The following is a 21,281-nucleotide window of genomic DNA, read 5'->3' as shown; positions in this document are numbered from 1 at the left end:
TGTAATTACATATAGGTGGAGACTTGGAGAGTCAACAAGAAAAATGCATATTAGACACGTGTCATCATCCTAACAATGCGTATACTTTAAATATTAATATTCAACTAAAACACTATCTTCATCTCTATATTAAAAATAATTTTTGAAATTGCTACCTCCAAAATTGTTTGAAATATAATATTAGTAGCGTATTCAAAAAGCAAAATAATAATCATAAGTCAACAAGCCAGCGGTTTGGTTGGTAGCAACTACCAGTACCACATGGAATTTAAATGGAAGTTGTCAGAGAAACAACGCAGTAATGGCTGCTTGGAGAAGTCCGTCTTTCAAATTGGAGGTTTCTCGGTTCTCACTTGACTTGCCCAGAAACCTCTAAGCTAAGTAATGGCATTGAAACGGACCTATGATTAAGAAAGGAATGCTAAATGTAAAATATTATTAGTGCTAATAAAACAAGACGACTTTTTTTCTGTTATTTTTTTTCTTTTATAAGCTCTTTTTTTAACAATTTATATACACTAGATATTTAAGAGTATCTATTCTAGTCCATTTACAAAATACTTTTTTTGGGTTTATTTTCCTTTTTTCATTTTACCCATTAGAGGTATTAGATTGACCAAAACATTTTCAATTACATGTGTTACATCAACTCATGGGCTTGATAAAAATTATTTTATCGGGCTTCAAATACTTTATCAAATTCGAAATTTATTGGCTAAACCTTTAATTGCACTACAAATTTTTGCCCAATTAAATTTAATAGGACGATTTAAAAATTTTTAGATCTAATTTAAATTAAAAAAGTAATTAATAAACCCTTTTTATTTTTATATTTATTAGAAGAATTTAAACGAAAATTGATTTATCTAACGAAAATTATATAATAAACAGGATTAACCACTCAACCTGCACCTATGCGCGAGACATACACTAGCATGCTAAGTAACTAACTGTATCAGGATTATAAGAGAGAAAATGTTTAATATCTCACATACTCCGATCTAATAATAACCCTAAGAAATAACAGGTTAATCAACTATAGTAGTTACCACAATGTTTCTGCAGTGTCCACTATATGGGCATCATAGAACCAATTATGGCTGTTACACATTTTCCTCACAATTCCTTCATCGTAGTGAAACCACAACCACGACCGCCACTGCGTTTACAATTTAAACCATGCGATGTGCTCAACATTAGTAAGGGTATAAATTCTTTGCTTCCATGTAATTAAGGGAACAAAAGAATGAAGCAATCCGGAGATTTTTTCTTTTTCATCCTAGACAGATCAGAATATCTTGGTTAATTAGATGTGAACTCCATATAACATGAGCAGACTTCAAATTTAGAGTATATAATCATATATGAAGCACCACAAAAAAATTAGCCAAGTTAAGCAGAACAAACTTATTATTTGGTAATGAAAAAAGAATAAATACAATTTCATGCTTACCCGCTAGTAGTTCGGAAGGAGAGAATCCGAAGAAAGCCCCAATTTACAAATCGCCATCAGTTAATAGCAAGTGTTGTAACTATTATCTACCACTCGATACGATATCCTGAATCCTGATACAGTTTTGTGAATATGTCTAATTGCTATTGACACTTCAGGCTGGCTGGATAACCTCAAATATGGTCATATCATCAATAGCCGTCAAGAATAGATGAATTTTAATTAATGTTCCTTTTATTGTATTTGAACCAAATTTTGCATCTTCTTTGATTATACTTTTGGTTCAATTGTACCAAGACCTTGTTTCTCGACAGCATCCTGTAGGTCAACAAACAACATCCATGGATATTGAAGAAATGTTATAGCTCAGCTTCTTTTCTGCAAGAAATTATTCCAGGAACATCATTGAACCCATTCTAATGGGTTTCAGTGTTTTTCGGAGTTGCTGTTTCCGACGAGACATCTAAGACTGGGGGATCCACATCCATTGCATATTCTTTGCAGCCTTATCTAAATTGCGTTCTTTATCCTTATCATCGCACAAAGCACCATTTTCAGAAGCTGAAACCTCATTCAATTTAGTAGCGAAAGCTTTCTCTCGGAACTCGTTACTTGAAAAATTCTCATCGATAAAACACAATCTAGGAGGGGAAATATAAATTGACGATGGATCAACATCCATGTCAGCAAGTAGACTGTCTTCTCTAACCCTCTCAGATGGGATTTCATTTTCATTGCTGCCACAATCTACAACTTGATCAGCAATTTTGAGTCCATCATCAGATTCATCACCATCACGAGATATATCATCATTGATTATAAGCTGTTTATTATCTACCGTCGGATCTTGAGACTACTTTTGATGTCTCTAAGCAGATATCAACAACTACTCTTTTCTCATTAGGATCCATAACAGTTGCAATACTTTCTTTATCAAGCAGGGTGTTTAACTGTTGCTGAACAGAAACTGCCAAGGAGACTGCATGATCGCGAATTAGAGAGTCATAGGGTGGGCAATGCAGCATGTTCTTTAGAGCCTTCTGATACCAAAAAAAAGCCAACAGAAGGCGGAATGGACCCTCTCTTTCGATAGATGCTAATAACTTTCAGGACATGCTCACAGAGGTTCCCAACTTGCACCCAACTACATTACATACGCTAAACATTGAACCGGGATTGTGGACAACATAAGCTTTTTCTGGATTATCCTGATCAGTAACCTTGGCACACCCATCTTCCAATAGGACATCAGTATCTGGAATTTTCAGTGCCTTGCACCATGATGTCAAACCACTTATCCATTCATTTTTCCAATAGCGAGCAAAATCATCTTTTCCAGAGTACTCATCAAGCCAGAAATAAGAATGGACTTTCGTACCCAACTTGTCAACCAACCAATCAGCTCGCTGAAAAACACTGTTGTCCTTCTCATTGAACAGTCTGATCTTCAGTTGATTGTGATAAAATTCCACTGCTGCACAACTTTCCTGGCTAGCAAGCGGCAAAGTTTTAAGCGCATTGATCCAAGCTCCTACATCAACGGGACAAAATTTCAACGGCATCAACTTCATATATATAAATACCCATAAAAAGATAAATGCAAATAGGTATCAAGTCCATCATAATCAGATGTTTTTCCCATTCGATAAAACAACATAGCCTTTCAAGACTATTATATTTGGTGATTGTAAGTCATCATGACAATATAATGGCTCATTATGTTGGTATACGTTGGCAAATCTTCACCAGAATAATAATGAATGTTATTATTTAGGAGGGGGAAGAACTTAACATCTTGATTGAAAATACACTCCCAACAATCTATGCACCGTTCTAAAAAAACATTTGTAACCAAGACACACAACATAACTAATTATGTATTCAATAAACTATTATATATGTATTGAGAAAAAAGTATCAAGAGTTAATACTTTCCTTTCCTTTTCTTTTTATAGAAAGAAAATTAGTATAATACTAAATTACAAACAGAACAACTTTAAAATGATCATCAACTTTTATTTACAATTACAAATTAAAAGAGAAAAAGGGAAAATTACAAATAGATAGGAGAAACAGATATTCCTTTTATAAGAAAAGGAACATGAGAAAAGAGTATCAAAACCACATGTGCTAAAAACTAAAATGTAGCAGAAACACACTGCCACAAAGTCTGGCTTCTTTTCTTTTGATCTTTTCTCAAAACCCACAAAGTTGTCAATGGGAACTGACCTAATGTTGTTGAACACACCGTACACTTAGCAAAAATACCAAACAATGTCTTCAAAAAATTCATGCAAAATTTTGGACAAGTGTCAAGCATTTGCCTATAAAACTATACTTGAAATAGATGCTGATCTTTACTAGTCTGTGGGCATAAGGGTAATGAAAATGAAGGACAATGATAACTGGTTGTGAGCATAATATTATTTCTCAATTTCATTATAAAACAAAAAAGCATTCCATGATATAGGTAGATACTACTAACCCATTCTAGGATACCATGTAGCCTTGAAATAGTCCATAAAATTGGATTCATCAATAAAGTCTTCAATGAAATCTTCGAAGAGTGACATGGTCCCTTGAAGGCGGCAAATATTCTCCACAATCCACTCGAGTTGTTTGGATATCTTTACTTGCATATCAATTTCCAAACTCCTCACTATGTTTTTATGCCATAGATGACGAACCCTCCAGAAACTTATCAATACGGAGCACTGAAAAACATCTCTGGCAAATACATAGAATATAGTAATTGTTATTTGAGAATATAGTTTCGTAGTTTGGATTCACAATGCAAAATAGATTTCTATATCAAATATTTGAACCACTCATCATGCTCAAATATTAAAACCATGTAAGGACCAGTCCATATCTTATGACATGGATAAAGGACTCCTAATATACAAATCAAATTCAATTTTTTTAAAAAATAATCATCCTCAAGTAAAATAATAGTTTTACTCTTGGATTCTTGGGTTTGAAAGAAAAGAGCACAAGAAGATGTCACTAGAAATCCTAAACCAAGAAGCATCAGTATAAAAAATATTCAGTACATTCTGTAAAAACATTTCAAACATTATTGACTTCAAATGATTCATATCTACATAAAGGAAATTATAAATGAAGCCATCCTACTTTTGACATTAGAAATTTAGAATCTTGAAATTGTAGTAGAAATCGACAATATTCTTTATAAATCTTACATATTTTACAATATTAGCTTCATTGATAAATTGCACTAACCTGATTGCCAGGATATCATAAAGCGGATCATCTACTATAAAGCCCGCCAATCTCCAGTTAGGATCTTTTGTGTGAACTCGAGTGTAAAGAGCCCTCATCCATCGATGTGCATCTAAACTCGAAAACCTTGGAGCTATTATCCAAGCCACTGGTATGGCCTTCTTGTCACAGTTAAACACAAGAAGACTGTGAATGGGGTACTGGACAAAATAATCAATGTGTTTGCTATTAGCTTTTTGTTGAAACAACAGGAAACAAATATGTTCCACGGTTACTTAAAATCTATGATGCACGAAACACAAACTGACTTTTTTAAATGTTTTTTATACCAATTTTAAATATATAAATCATTTTAGATAACTTTTTGCATTAATAATTAATAATAACTAGTATTTCTAAACTCATTTCAAGCATAGTCAAGAATAAAGTTAGACACGCTAACACGTAATCATATTTGAGTGTGGCCAAATGTGTTCAAAGAAAAAAACTTTTAATTCTATTAAGACACGGTTGGACATGCGTGCCCAACGAGTGTTAAACAAGTATCGTGTCTAAAATATATCCGATGTGCGTAAATACTGCAATTCAACAAAGTGTTAGTGCTTCATAATTTGAAATCAAGGAAAAGGAAAGAAAAAGACCTTTAATTTGTTTGTACCAAATCTTGAATCTGAGGCAAGCAAAGCTCGATTCCCAAATTCAATCATTTGCTGCAACTGCCACTCAGTTTGAATCCCCAAAGTAAATGGATCTGAATCAGAAATATCTTCATAGAAGAAAACATGACTTTGGTGGCTTTCAACCCACATCTTGATGCTAACAGCATCATCATCATCCAGTTCATATGTAGATCAACGGATTGCCCTCTCCTGTCGCCGAACATATCGGTGGGTCAAAAGGTCATCACAGTTACTAGGACCTCCCTGTCTCTCACCCGATTCATTGTGCCTCTGCATAATAGTCTCCACAGAGACTCCAACATATAGGAGAGATAAAACACGAAGTCGAAGATCTACCGAGATATATGGGGCATACATTGCACGTGTTCCAGCAGCCTTTTTGTCTTGTGGACCATGGCATGGCAAACCCTTTTTATCTACGTTTATCATCATTATATATGATCAAGGCAACTGAAGGTTCAGCTATGAGGCGTTTCACAATAAAGTGACAGGTGCAACCTCTCTTAGTATTTGGCCGACCAGCATTTTTCTTCTTTGTAGCATATGTAGTACGACTTGGCCGTACAACACCACCTTTTCTGTGGTCATCAGGACCAAAGGAACACCAATACCTGCATTGATATAGTATAAAAATTCACATTGCAGTGGAATACAGGAAGCAATAGAAACAAATAGTGGACATGAAGTGTTTACAACTTACAGGATATACTCTAGTATACCATCAACCTTTGGCTTGAGAGGCATTGATGGATGACGTCGACGCCTTGCTTCAACATGAAATCTTGTTGGACATTCTTTATTATTTGATTCACCTCTCACAAAATCATCAGCTCTGGCAAATGGAATTAGAGCAACTCTATCTAGTTTATCATGCCAACCTTCCACTTTCGACCATACTAGGTCAGCAGAAGAGAACTCCAATGTGGGAGGATTTTGGACGGGAAGCGACAAAATTGCATCCCATCTGGCCATTAATGTAGATGAGACTGGAAAGACACAACCAAGTGACTTCACATTTTTGTCCAATCTGCAAAGAATTAGAAGCACAATTAAAGGCATTACCATAATGTAAGTGTATATCAGCAACAATCACCGGTGGGGTACAACCTACAAGCATGCGTGTGTTTCTATAAAAATTTGACAAACTTTATATAATAAAATAGAAAACACATCAATTTCAGCATTAAACAAGTCTAAATAGTTTATTGATGATGATGGCAGTCAGCAGCCACATGCTCGTTCAAATAATAATGCTTGATCTTTCTCCAAAATTTCAGCAGAGCATAACAATCAGCCAGCATGAGAGAAATAACAGGCCACAACAATTGCAAAAAGAAATGCAGAAAATGCAATAACATTAAAGCAGAAAATCAGAATTTCAATTCTCAGTTTCTCAAATACTATCTCTTAGCTGGGCAATGGACAGCAGAAGGAATATCGATAAAATATTCAAAATTTAATTTAAAATCATTATTACAAATTTATAAATATATTTTTTAAAAATTCCCTGTCTACAAACACATCATAAACCATGCTTCAATAGGCCATCCCTGATCCCTCCAACTATGTGGTTGGTTGTTCTTGATGATGCCTTGACAATCTAGTTATTGTGCCTTTCTATTGTTTTCTCTTTGTTTGGTTATTTATTTTTCTCTCCTCTTTTTAAAAAAGAAAAAAGAAAAAAACATTTCACATTTTATAAAATAACCAAAAATTATACAGGTTAAAATTATACAGGGCACATGATGTTATCCTAAGGAACCAAATGATTTGATATAATACACCAGAAATGCCTCATGCTTAAGAAAAGTTTGAGGTTAATCTACACTAATGCAAGTCATATCATTGTTGTAGCCATTGCTGAAGTTGGTGTCATGATGGTTAGCACCACCTTGGTGACCCTTGTGAATTGTGACGCTCTATTTATATAGAGGGGAAATAACTAAAGTACCTCTGGCACTTGCACACTTAAGCCAGCCCCAACAAGAACAATTAGTAAACCAGACTTCATAGGTAGCAAACAGCAAATTGCACATCTTACACTACACCACCACCATCACCAAAAAGTCTCGCTAAAAAAAAAATTACAAAAAAAAACATACTGACAAGCACATTAGCCATCACAATTTCTCCTTTTTTTGGTGTCTTTTTTTTGGTATAAAAGTATGGAATTTTGTGGGGTCGAAAATAGAAATAATGCATATATGAATACCTAGCCCATGAACAAGAAACACAACTTATCAAAGCAACAACACAACACACCATCAATACCCCTTCCATTAGGGAAATTCTAAAGCCAAAGTTCTATCTTTTCAGAAAATGACACAAAACACCATACAAAGTACCATCGTTTGAAATAAATACATTCAATTTACACAGGAAGAGAAAAAAAAAATAACAAATATTTGGATAAAATAAAACAAGAGACTTAAGTTCCAGAAAGAGAAAAGGACAACTAATAGGACATGAAGAGCGAGAACGCATACCTAAGTTTCTAAAGGAGGCGGTGTTCGTTGCGGTACCGGCAGCAGAGTTTGCAGGCGGCGGCGGAGTCTGGTAGTGGATAGAACAGCGGCAGTGTGCGGAGACGAAGCAAATGGTTGGAGAGAGAGTACAGAGGTAGCGAGAGAGAGTGGGTGAGTAGAGAGCAGGAGAACAGACGGCGACGAGTTGAAAGGTTGCAGGGTTGCAGCTCCAATAGAGAGAGACTATATAGCAACATCGACGCGGAGATAGAATACATAGCAGAAGCCGCAGTGAAGAGAAAGAAGTGGCCGCCGTTCGAATGTTTGATGAAGAAGAAGAAGGGGAATTCGGCAGTTAGGGATGTAGCTGCCCTGTTTACTGTTTACTGTTCACCTTGTTTTTTGTTCAATAACAAACGAAAAATAATGACACAGAGGCCTGAACTAATACACTTGGCAGTCAGTTATCCATATGTGCAAACAAGATGGATAAATTAGTCTCTGGGAATAGGGTTTCAAAACTGACTCACCTTTCTCTCTATGTTCAACTTTAGAAGTAGGTGTTACAGTCCCAGCCCCAGGTTGTTCATCCCAAATCTTCTTTCCCCCACTTCCCTTCGCATATCCAATAAGTGCTTCCAACACCTTCGCAATTCCGGCAGCCACGATAGCCATCCTTTTTCAGGAAGAATCCGCCACTGTCAGCCAGAATTAGAAAAGAAAAAGAAAGGGGCAGCACAGTAGGGTTACACTAAAGACCCAACCTCAAATCCAAAGAGCAATGGTGGTGTTGTTGATCAAGAGAAGCAGTCAAATAGATGTCAACGGAGAAGGATACAGTGTCATCGGGGTCGGCTTTCTCCCAGTGACACCCTGCTGAGGTCCCCCTCTCCTTCCCCTTCCCACTCGCCAGTAACAGCAGACATGTCGCAATCTCGTGGTCCTCCTTCCCCTTCTTGCGGTGGTGGTCTGATGATCCCTTGCCAATGGCGCTCTGGGTGGCAGTGCATGTGACCGAAGAGATCCTTCCAGATCATAACCTCTTGCTGCACTCTGTGTAAGGACGGGTGATCTTTGGGGCCTCACAGAGAAGGGTGCGTCAGTTTGAAACCGTAAGCCCAATGATTAATGTTTCTTCACTTTCTTGTTTGTACACGTAATGACGTAAATAATTGACGGTCACGTGTATTAGACTAAGTCTCCATGTGAGTATTTTTTTTATTTGTTATTGGCAGAAAAATAAGACTAAAGGTTAATTTGTCTGTCAAAATTAAAGTTAAGAAACTAAAATGTTCCATCTTAAAATTTCCAGCAATTAAATTTGGTAATTACTCTAATAATAATAATAATAATAATAATAATAATAATAATAATGATGATGGTTTATCTATTTTGTGCCAAAAGACATATTTTAAGTTTATAAATTAAAAAAAAATTATTAAAAATATAAAAAATTTAAAAAATTGATTGGTTTGTGAAAATATTTTCTATTTAGCAAATACTTCCATAAAGACGCGTAAAATATCTTTTTTTTAAAGGCGCTTACGTGTCACATTATTATTGAACGTATTAATGAATCTGTTATTTTTGAATTTCTTAATAAACCAAAATAAAACCAATTTTCTATAACAATAACAATAAACTCAATTGTTATCAGACTCCATCAAACGGACTAATTTACATGACCTATTGGATCAATTTTTTTGGAAAAGTATAGGTAACAAACAAGATTTTTGAACAATGTGTAAACAATGTGAATTAATAGGTTAAAAGAGTAAATTTAATTAGTAACATTAAATTATGGTGTAGTGTATTTTCATTTGATCGGTGGTTATTCATGTTGTTCAAAATTTTCATTGTTCCCCTAGCACTCCCCATTTTTTTTTGTTTTTTCACTTTTTGTTCCACAAACGACGTCGTTTGGCATCCCTAAACTCTCACATTCCTCCCTCAACGTTACTATATTGAACTTGGAGCTCTCTCATCCTTGTCACTACTGTCGCACCCAAACTCCCTCCCTCTCTCGGCTCCGGTCTCTCTCACATCAAGCTCGTTGTCATTCTCTCAAATCGGGTATCTCTTACGGTCTCGCGCGCCTTTCCTGCCGTTGTCGTTGCCGGCGGCAGAAGTAGCAGGTCCCGGCGCTTCCTCCTCCCCGTCAGCAACTCTCATCGTCAGCAATACTCACCATCAGCTTCTTTCACGCAACCAGAAGCTGGTCCCAATTTGGTGAGTTTCAACAAATTCTCCTGTTCTTTCCTTTTCTGTTTCGTTGCTGCCTTTGATTTTATTGCTGCAAATATCAATGAATTAGTCTCTTTGTTGTTGAAAATAATCACTGACATGAATTTGTTGCTGATCATGAGCCTTGAATAATTTGTTGATGAAAATTCACTGAGCATGTTTCTTTTTTGTTGCTAAAGAATCAATGAGATAAATTTGTTATTGATAACATTCACTGAATTTTGAATTTGTTGCTGTTCTACTCAAATAATTACTTAGCTAAATCTTTTCATTGCTGAAAATCATCACTAAATTCAATTTGTTAGTGATTGTACCTTGAATTTGTTATTTAAATTTTTGGATTTTAATTAGTAGCGTATTGATAATCATAGAAATATTTTCAAGGAATCAATTAAATCTATTTATTTTACTTAGACAAGATATTTTATATTGCTCAATGTGTTGTTTATCCAGTTCGTAATTATTAATTTATAGTTTTCTAAAATGACAATCTACATTTTAGAGTTTGTTACTGCACAAGCATGATTTAGGATAATAAACTTGCTTATTTGTTTGGTTAAAATAAGCCTATTTTGTGTTCATCTAATTAGAATATTATTGTTGATCTTGGGTATATGACAATTATGCGTAAATTCTTTCTGAAGATGTCTAGCTCTCAGCATTATGGCATTCTGTCATGCTTCCCTTTTGTGATTTTGTAATTATATCAATAATATATCAACATGTAATAAATGTTGGCACCGAAGTAAGTTTTCCCTTATATTTGATGTGTCCATATATGTAGTTAGAGAGCCTTTGATATCTTAGTTTTGTCCTTTCGTTGAATGACTGTTGATATTTAAGTATTGTCAATTTGAATTCACAAGGGTCTTTTTTGGTTTTTAATGATATGCTTTTTCATTGAAGAACAAATGCACAATGGTGCTTATAGGGTATTGTAAGGTTAATTTGTAAGCTGAACTATTGCTGCTGTTAAGATTTCGAATGTATTGAAATTTAAAGGATTTATAGTTTACAAACATCCTATTTGAATTGCTATTGCTATTGCTTAGTCAAAATTGTGCTTGACATAAAGATGCTACAAATAGGAGTATTGCTTTGATGTGTTGATTTTTCATAAATCATGCATGCAAACTGTATCAACCAGTAAAAGGAAATATATCCTAATTATATGGCATCTCTTTTTAACATATGCAATTTAAGTGTATTAAAGGCAAATTGCAAAAACTATAACAAAACTATTACGGAAGACTTAAATTTAGTCACTTCTCTATACTCTGTGCACAGTTATGATGGACTGATAATTCTTGATGACATCTTTTGATCCACATAATTGGAAAAGATTTGATCGTTGTTATTCTATTTTATAGTCTAGTGGTTCAATACATACAAAAGTAAAACTGAATGCAACATATTATAAGTTCGTTTACTTCACATAATTTCTTTTTTATTATTTGTTTTATGTCACTTGATAGTTGTGTGCAAGAATATATATTCTTGCATAATATAAATTAAATGATATTTTATCAAACAATGGTATGGTCCCTTATTTTTTTAATCTTTTTTAAATAATTTGTAATTTAATGAGACAATAACTATAACTTAAAATTCTGGTTGATTATCAATGAAATTTACAATGACTTTTGTTATTTATTGGGATTGCCTTTTGTTATTTATTGCCTTTTGTTTATTTCATCTCATTAGCATGCAATGGATGTTGATTCGGAACCACTCAGTTCACAAGACAACGTTAAAGATTGCATGATGACTGGTGTGGAAGAGAATGTGAATTGCATTTGTGATTGTGGTGTCAACAGTAGGAAGTGCGTTTTTGTATATATGCAGCTTATAACTTGTACGTAAGTTATGCGAGGTGTGTCGGGTTTCGAGTTCGCAAGGGTGATACACTGTGTGGAAAAGATGGAACACAGCGTAGAAGGCAATTTTTTTGCAACAAGGAAGGAAAGTGAGTCGAGAAATACATCTCTAATTCGAATAGGAAGAGGGAGCATAGACCGCTGACTCGTACTGGTTGTGAAGCCATGCTTGCGGTGTACTTTGACACAAAAACTTCGACTTGGAGGGTTAAAAAATTAGTTGAGAAGCACAACCACGATCTTGTCCCACAATGCTTGGTACACCTAATTCCAAACCACCGAGAGTTGACTGAATCACACAAAGCTCAGGCGAACACCATGCATGATAATGGTCTTCCAACCTTTAAAATAATGGGACTCATGGTAGGCCAAGCTGGTGGGTATGCTAATGTTGGATTCACAAAGAAGGACTTGGATAACCACATTTAAAGAACTCATCGCGCAAAGCTCATTGGTGGGGATTCCAATGCGACAATAAGCTATCTACTTGGAAAAGCCGATGTTGACCCATGGCCATGGCAAGGTATAGTGCTACTGATGAAAATCGACTGGCGAATTTATTTTAGGCAGATGGCATTTGTAGGGCTGATTATCAGTGCTTTAGAGAGGTGTTTGCATTTGATACAACCTATTGGAAGAATAAGTACAGAAGGCCATTCGTAATCTTCTCAGGTTGTAACCATCACCGCCAAACATGCATATTTGGCTTTGCCTTAATAGAGGGTGAACAAACGACAACATATACATGATTGTTGCAAAACTTTCTAGAAGTCATCCTAAACAAGTCTCCCATGGTCACAGATGGTGACAAGGCAATGAAGGCATCAATTTAAGAAATCTTTCCAAATGTAACTCACCGATTATGTGGTTGGCACATTCAGAAAAATATAACGACAAACATAAAAACCAAAGGTTTTTCTGACAACTTCAGAAAATATTTGTATGCTCCATGGCATCTTGATGAATTTGATGAATATTGGAAGAATAAGCTAAAAAAGTATGAGTTGGAAGAAAATTGTTGGGTTCTAAATGAATATGAAAAGAAGAAAAGGTGGGCAAGTGCTTACTTGAGGGATAAATTTTGTGCTAGATTTAGAACAACATCAAGGTGTGAGGCAATAAACAACTTCATCAAGAGGTTTATTGGCATTCGCCAAAGTCTTCTAGAGTTGGTATAAATTCTTGGACATGCTCTTAGGGACTACAGACACAATGAATTGGTTTCTCAATTTAAGATGGTGTATGGAGATCCCATTCTAACTATTGGGGTAGAAGCATTGGAGCTTTGTGCTGCAAATTTTTACACAAAGGAGATTCTTGGAAAAATAAAAATGGAGATTCAAGGAGTGGTCGCATTAGATATAATTAATGAGAAAAACATATCAACTATTATTGTGTTAAAAGTTAAGGAGTGTAAAAAAGAGGCAACATATATACAACGTACTTTATGATCGTAATACTGAGAATATGGAGTGTGAATGTAATCCGTGGAGTAGTGAAGGCATTCTTGCAGCCACATGTTTTGTGCCATGAAAAGGGTAGGTTTACAGAAGTTGCCAAAAAGTCTTCTTTTGAAAAGATGGTCCAAGGATGCTAATAAGTATTTGGACGAAAATTCTGCTGGAGGCACTGCGCAAGACAGAGAAAGAGAATTTTCAATGCGCTATGGCGCATTGTCAGCGGCAACTACATGGATGGTATTCTTAGGAGCATAAGATGGTCCTTCTTTCCATGACGCTATGAATGAAGTTTGTCAGTTGACCAAAACGCTAGAGCAAAAATCTTGCTTGAAAAGATAAACAAGAGATTCTCCCATGTCGAACTTTGTTGGTGACCTTTCAGTGGTCAAGACAAAAGGTGCACCGAAGAGAAGAAAAGAGAAAAGTAAACGAAAATGCACTAAATGCAGCAGTGCTAGTCATGTAAAGAAGAAATGTCCTGTGAGGAATGACGGTGGTGATTCGGGTGATAAGACTGGTAGTGGCACACAAGCTAGCTTGGGTAAAGAAGAGGTTAGTAAGATACAATATTACAGTAGGGGTTACTTGAATAAAAATAAACTGATAAATTCTATGTTGTAGTTATACTTGATAGCAATTTTGACTGCATGTCTTCTTTTTTCATAAGAACTTTCCAGAGACCCTGTGGCTTCCCAAGGGACATAAGAAGTGCCAAATACAGAAGTAGATACTTCTGTGCAGCTAGGGTTTGGGCTAGGTGATTCAGGATTGAATAATAGTCATGGGGCTCCCATCCCACCATATGAAAGTCATCAGTGGTTATTACAGGTATAACTAATAACGATGAATTATTGCATTGTTAAAATTTAGTCATTAGTAATTTTTTAAATTATTTGAGATCACATTATGATGTGCTGAAGTCCTTTCTTTTTCTCTTAAATTTGTTTGTACCGTGGAGAACAGGTTGTACAACAAGGACAATATCCAAAGTCCAACGACATGCAGTAGCATTACCTAGTATAGTGTGATGAGAGTATAGTTTGAGATGTTATCTAAATTTTCAAATTTTAATTAGTAGTGCACTGAGGTTGATAGAAAAATTTCTATTATGAAAAACATGCATTGTTAGAATGCTTGTTCCATTGATGATTATTTATTTACATCTTTGTTTCATGTTATATTTCACCAGTCGTGTGATGTGTCTGACAGGTAGATTTTGATCTATGTTCCGACTGCTTTAGTAATAGAAATTTTGTTACAATCCTATCTGTTGGTTGTCTTTTTAGAATTCTAAATTTAGTTTTTAATTCAAATCTATAAAATGAGTAAATAACCCAGTCTTATGTAAATTGATAAAAGTATATTGTCTAATAAGCACTCTGTAAATTATTTGGCTCGAGCAAATAACTTCTGTAACTTCTTATTTTACCAAAGGCACTCTTGAAAAGGTAACCATGTGCTGAACTAAGACTGGTTGTATGTAAATATAGTGACACAAATAGGTAGGAAATGGGTTTGAAGAGGAACAAGATGAAGAGTTTTTTGTTTCAGGAAAAACCTTGATTTGGAGGGCAGTCAAGTTGCCAATTTACGCTGTTGCTTTGGTTCCTCTAACTGTGAGTATTTCAATTACAAAATTCATGTATCCTTCAATCCTTTAATTCAGAGAGTTTCTCTAATTTTGCTGTTGCCACAAATAGGTAGCCAGTGCAGTAGCTTATTTGCAGACGGGTATGTTCTCTGCTCGGACCTATTTTGTGCTCTTGGCTTCTTCGGTTCTTGTTATTACCTAGATTAATTTGAGATGATTTTCTATGCTGTTTCAAGGATTAGTGACTGAATATTATAAAAACATATTTAAAATTGTTAATGACTTAAGACAGCAATGATGTTTATGATTTTGATACTGGTGCTGACAAAGAACTAGTCAACCTAAAAACTTATTGCATAAATTAAATCCTTGGTCAAAATGCTGGCATTTGCTCATTTTATTGGGTAACCCAATCTTTATTTTTTTAGATCAATACTGAAAATGATTTAACTATACTGAAATAGCTTGTAATAGCTTCTTTTTAACTAGATTTTCCTTTTCTATTCTCATGATAGAATTATATTCGGGATCTTTTCATCTTCTTGTACATTCTTCTGATTCTAGTTTTAGCCATGACCTCTTTAAAGAAACAAAATGACTCATCAGCATTTTCTGGAAGAACCATACTTTATCTTAATCGACATCAAACAGAGGAACGAAAAGGATGGATGCAGGTAGGTTTCAATTTGGATGCCTTACATATTTTATATATTGATTATAGTACATATCATAACGTGGAGTGTGGGCATTGAATAAGCTCACCTTAACTTGTACTGAACTTTATATAGAACTGGGTATCTAGAATGAAATTTTACGTCACTCTGTCATAGATGCTTTGAGGCATGTCATGAATTATAATTTTTTTAAAAGGTTAACAACAGGAGAATGGAAATTAAAGCTATTAGTTATTCTCATGATGAAACTGAAATCTGATCAGCACAAAAATGTAGTCTAGATGTATAAGACTTTAAGAGATAAAACTCAAATTGGATTTAGCTCAACATAATGCATATTTGTATTTCTTCAATTATTCCATAATTCAATGAATATCTTCCTGCACAGGCTAAATTTTAGCTGTGGCTGTGAACATATTCCATTTGTTTAGATCTTTAATAAACCACAATTTTATAGTTTATCTTATATTGAATTTGGTGGATTTTATCAACTTTTCTTACATTTATTTAATAAAATAGCATAGTTTTATGAATTCTTCCGTGCCAAAATTTTTAAAATTAGTGTCAAAATTATGTCTGTGCTTACACGTTTAGTTATCATGTGTGAACGCTTCGCGTTTCGTAATTCTGCTTTATGCGACTTTGAGCTTTATTTCTTCATTGGGCTTCTAGTTATATAAATTTGTGGATATATATTATCTATTATAAGCTTTAGAACCGTCGTGGCACTTTGTTATCTTTTGCTTTACGGCTAGAGGTAAGGCTTAAGGTAATGGGGTGTTACCTTTAGTGGTATCAGAACGGTTCGTCCTCGTGAGCCTGAGGGTTGGACCGATTGTGCTTCATTGCACACTCTGGGTCGTTTTTCTTTCATGCTATTTAGGTTATCTGCTTGATATGCATAGCATGCTTGTTTGTGAGTGCCTTTGGGGATAATTGAAGCACTAGGCTTGAGATATTGAGACTGATCACCTCGATATTGAGTGTTTGGTGTAGACAAGACCCCAAATAGCAACTCGCGGATGAGGTCAATCACGTTAACAGAGAGATAGTGAGAATGATTAACCTAGCCAATACGTTTGAGCTCAGCATGTTCTGGAAAAATCAGTTCGTGGAGTTTGTGGCATATCAGTTGATGGGTGAGGTTCAGCACTAGTGGCAGGGGAAGTGCCAACTATGCAGCTATAGAATGAGGATGAATGCTTTTGTGATTTTAATTAAGATTTTTTATTTCTAACCAGTATGGCTTTGAATCATGTTGAAAAAAGTTTCATAGCTTAGAATGATTTTCAAATTTGGTTTGGAACTTTTGGTTTAAATGTTTGGTTTTGAAATTGGGTCGGAACTCTTGGTTTGAATAATATGGTTTACAAAAAAAGTGAGTTCTACGATTTTGTTAATTTGTGAATTTGGTTTGAAATTTAAGCTATGATTTAAGGATTTTAATGAATTTAAGAAAATCATGATTTAAAGTGATTGATTTACGAATAAATAATTTTTTACTCTTTTGAAAAAGCTTTAACAATGATCTGGTTTAGATTGAACTTTTTTTACAGTTTTGAAAAATGTTATAAATGCAGTATTTGGTTTAAAGGAAAATTTCTGTTTGATGTAGTGGAGTAATTCGAGTTATTAGTGACGAATAATCAGAGTGACGCAGCGGAAGGTGCGAGAGAACATCGACACGGTAGAACTATGATGGACGGGACGCTTTGACGACTTGTTTGGGTTGCAACATTGGTAGTAAAATGCTTCGTGGAGGATATATCACACGATTCGAATTTTGGGGACAAAATTCCTAACTAGGAGGGGAGGATGTAAGAACCAGAGTTTTTACGTAAAATCACTTTAATAAAACAATAATTTAATTGTCTGGAATATGTTCAAAAATATAGAAGTGTTCTTTTTAAAATATAAAGGTAAAATTTGAATTCAATAGATTTTTTTGAGTGGGAAAATGTATCTTTTATGAAAAATTTTTGTAAAAACACGTACCGGCACTTAAGCCAACAGTACCGGCTCTAGTCTGACTGGTACCACGTATTGATAAAAATAAGATTTTGGAAATTAAATTTATTGTGTTGAAAGGACAAAAATAATTTAGAATAAAAAACCGGACGCTAATCTTAAAGGTTTTGTCCCAAAGTGGGCCAAACGGACCTAAAATGCTAACAGGTTGGACCGGGTCCAAGTTGGGCCCGAGCCCAACATATATAAACACAACTAATGAGCATTTCAACTCATTTCTAGCCCTAAAGCAAGAGAGGGGCGCTGTTGGTTTTGAAGAAAGAAGAGAAGAGAAGTTACTATTCATCACCATCTTCTGGGAGCCATAACTTGAGTTACGGAGCTCCGATTGACGAGCCGTCGCTGAGCCCGTCATTTCTAACTAAGCTTTGCTGGTAAGAACTCGTGTCTTCTACTCCAATTTTCCACCCTAAGTGATTTCACATTTTTACGTTTGGTTTTTGAGTAGATTTTGTGGTTTTGTTTGTTTAGGGGTGATCTAGCATTGGAATATTGTTGGATTTTGCTCCTAATATTGTTGGGTAAGGTAAGGTCTCACTAAACCCTTGTGTTTAATTATTTTTGTGAATCCTAGATTTGATGTTGGTATGTTGTATGATGTTAGATTGAGTTTTGGTGTTTGTTGGAGTTGGTTTGAGGCTTTTGGATCGAGTTTGGTGGCTTTGTTTTGGTGTTTGGTGCATTTTGAAAATCAGCTAAGGTATGGTTTCAGTTTTCTCTATGTAATATGTAATGTTTCTGGACACTTAGGCTAGTGGACCATAGGATATGATTGAAATGGTTGTTGATAACTGTTAGATTGATGATGTATGATGATTTTGATGAATATGATGATTTTGATGAATTATGATGGGAATTGTTGATGTTGGGTAATGAATGTAGTTGATAAAATGAGTATTGATTGTCTAGATGATAATTGTGATATAATGATTGTGATGTGATGATGTTGTAAATTGATGAAGGGTGTATACAAGGAATTAGATTGTGTAAATTGTTGATATGGAAATATTGAATTGGAATTATAGATTTGTGTTGATTTATGGTGGAAGGGTTGAGTGAATTAGGTGTGGAAGTGATGAAAATACTATGAAAGGGTAAATTGATGTAGGAGGTAGTGCTTTATGATGATTAGGTATGTTTTGCTTTGGTTTGGTTTTGGAATTTGGAAACTAGAGAACTTTGATGTTTTTGGTGTCAAACTTGATTTTTGGTAAATTTTGGCATATCATAACTTGAGCCTCAGACAGTAAAATTGAATGATCTTTATTTTAAATTAAAGATGATTTCAAGAGCTTTAAAATGATATAACATTTGTTGAAAATGAATTTTTGTAGCGAAAGTTATGAACGTTTAAAGTTTAAAATTGAAATTTCTGCAACTTGATTTTTTCTGAATTCTGCAGCACATGCGTACACGGCACCATGGTGCATACGCGGGCATTTCTCGTTGCCTGGCCCTCCCACGTACGCGGAGCATGGATGCGTACGCAGAATGGTCCAAATTTTGGCGTGTGCGTACGCACAGACTCTGTTTTACATGGCGTCCGTATGCATAGACCTTGTTTTGTTGAAAATGGTTTCTCTTCTATTTTCAAGGGTTCTCTAGCCTTCCAAACTTTTTTATCTATTGTTTAAGATTGCTAACTGGTAATTAGGCCTTAAGACTAATAGAGATGAGTTAGTAAACTAAATTGGTAATTTATGCATGAGTTTAGAAGACGGTGACTTAGTCTTGGTATGTTAGTTGGGTGGATTTATCTTGTGAACTAATGGAGAGCCGGATTGATGATGAACTTGAGATATTAATGATGGATGATGGGGTTGGAACTTGAAAATGAATGATTATGGTTAATGGAATGAGTATGCACGATAGTGTGCTATGAGCAGTGGTCTCTGAGATGGGTTATGTGATTGTGATATGCTTTGTTCTCCGTCGTAGGGGATGTGGCAGTCTCCCGTCTACGTTCGGATGTAAGGGTTGAAGCTAGGCTTCCCACTCACATTTTTCTCTCATGGAGAAGGTGGTAGGGCATTCATCGCTCGGAATTATTCCTCCGAAGTATGCGTTTTCTCTCTGGTTGCAAGGTGGTAGGGCATTATCCCACGGAATCATGCAGCATCCAGAGGAAGGTGGTAGGGCACTCTCCCTCGGAACGTTTCTCTCTTAATGGAGAAGGTGGTAGGGCACTCATCCCTCAGAATTATTCGTCCTGAGTATGTGCAACAGAGAGACTAATCCGGGAGTTACCGACCGGATTTGTGTCGGGTTTGGCACTATAACCGACATGTGATATCACAGCCAATAGGACAGGCATTCATCATATGCATCTCTTATGTTCTTGTTTGCTTTGATCACTTGCAGTTTGCCTAATTGTATAATATGCCTACCTGCTTCTTGAATTACTTGCTATACATGAATATTACCTATGTATTACTTGTTTGCATATACTTGTGATTGTTTGGTGTTGAGGAGGTTAGGTAGGCAGCGGTGACGGGATCACGTGGAGGGTAGGTTGGCGAAGGCTATGGGATAAAGTGGTGTGATTGGTATTAGTTAAAAATCTCCTAAGTTTAGATAACCCTATTTATGGTTTATGGTAAAGTTATTTTTTTTCGTTAAGCTTGAATATCTGTTTGGTGTGAAGTTCTAGGTTTGCCTTTGGTATCCCGGAACCTTACATCTTAGATATTAGGCACTGTTACCATATTGAAAATTATGGTTTGGAACATGTACATAGTCTAAAGAGTCTTGTGTGTGCCATGACAATTATGGTTTGGAACACGCACTTCTCTTAAATCATAAAATTAGAGTATTATACTGTGTGTTGCGAGGGTTACATGAAACTGGGAGGTCGATCTCGGACGAGATCTTCTGGCCTGGTCGAGACTGCCGTGTCCAATGTGTTGGAGTGGGAGGCGCTCGCTCGATTCAGGGATGTGGGGTGTTTCTTAGATATGGAGTGGCTGAAGGGTCCTTCTCGTAGACCGTTGATAAGTCCCATGATGGCTGCTTCTGTGGGGAGATTCTGAATGTCTAGGCACGCTTTATTGAACCTTTCCATGTAGCTGCAGAGGCTTTCCCGATCTCCCTGTTTGATTCCTAGCAAGCTTGGAGCATGTTTGGCTGTCCTTTTGTATGGAGAACCTGGCTAAGAATTTTTTGGCGAGGTCGTCGAAGCTTGTGATTGATCTCGGGGGCAAGCTGTCGAGCCACTTTATTGCCATTTTAATCAGGGTAGTCAGGAAGGCTTTGCAACGAGTTGCATCCGAGGCGCCCGTGAGATACATTCGACTCCTAAAATTGCTGAGGTGGTGGCTTGGGTCGGACATGCCATCATATGGGGTCATGTCGGGGGCTTTGAAGTCTTTTGGGACCTTAGCTTCATGATTTCTTTCGTGAACGGGTCTTGGTCCTTGTGGGGGCTAGTTTCGCGGTCAGATCGAGTGGTTTTAGTTTTTAGGTCGGCTTCGAGTTTTAGGAGCTTGTCTTCCAGCTCCCGTCGCCGTCTTGTTTCTCTCCAGAGTTTTCGCTCGGCTTCTCGTTGTCGTTCAGCTTCTTGTTCGAGC

At 35.9% G+C, this 21,281-nt stretch overlaps 1 pseudogene; it reads right to left on the bottom strand.

The window, feature by feature from the left end:
* Nucleotides 1-2,004: 2,004 nt before the first annotated feature.
* Nucleotides 2,005-8,979, bottom strand: LOC112727573 (uncharacterized; annotated as a pseudogene).
* Between the last annotated feature and the right edge of the window lie 12,302 nt (nucleotides 8,980-21,281).

This window comes from Arachis hypogaea, chromosome 12, assembly GCF_003086295.3.
Source record: "Arachis hypogaea cultivar Tifrunner chromosome 12, arahy.Tifrunner.gnm2.J5K5, whole genome shotgun sequence".
NCBI classification, from domain to species: Eukaryota; Viridiplantae; Streptophyta; class Magnoliopsida; order Fabales; family Fabaceae; genus Arachis; species Arachis hypogaea.
The sequence above is the reverse complement of the archived record's forward strand: the minus strand, read 5'-3'. Positions and strand labels throughout refer to the sequence as shown.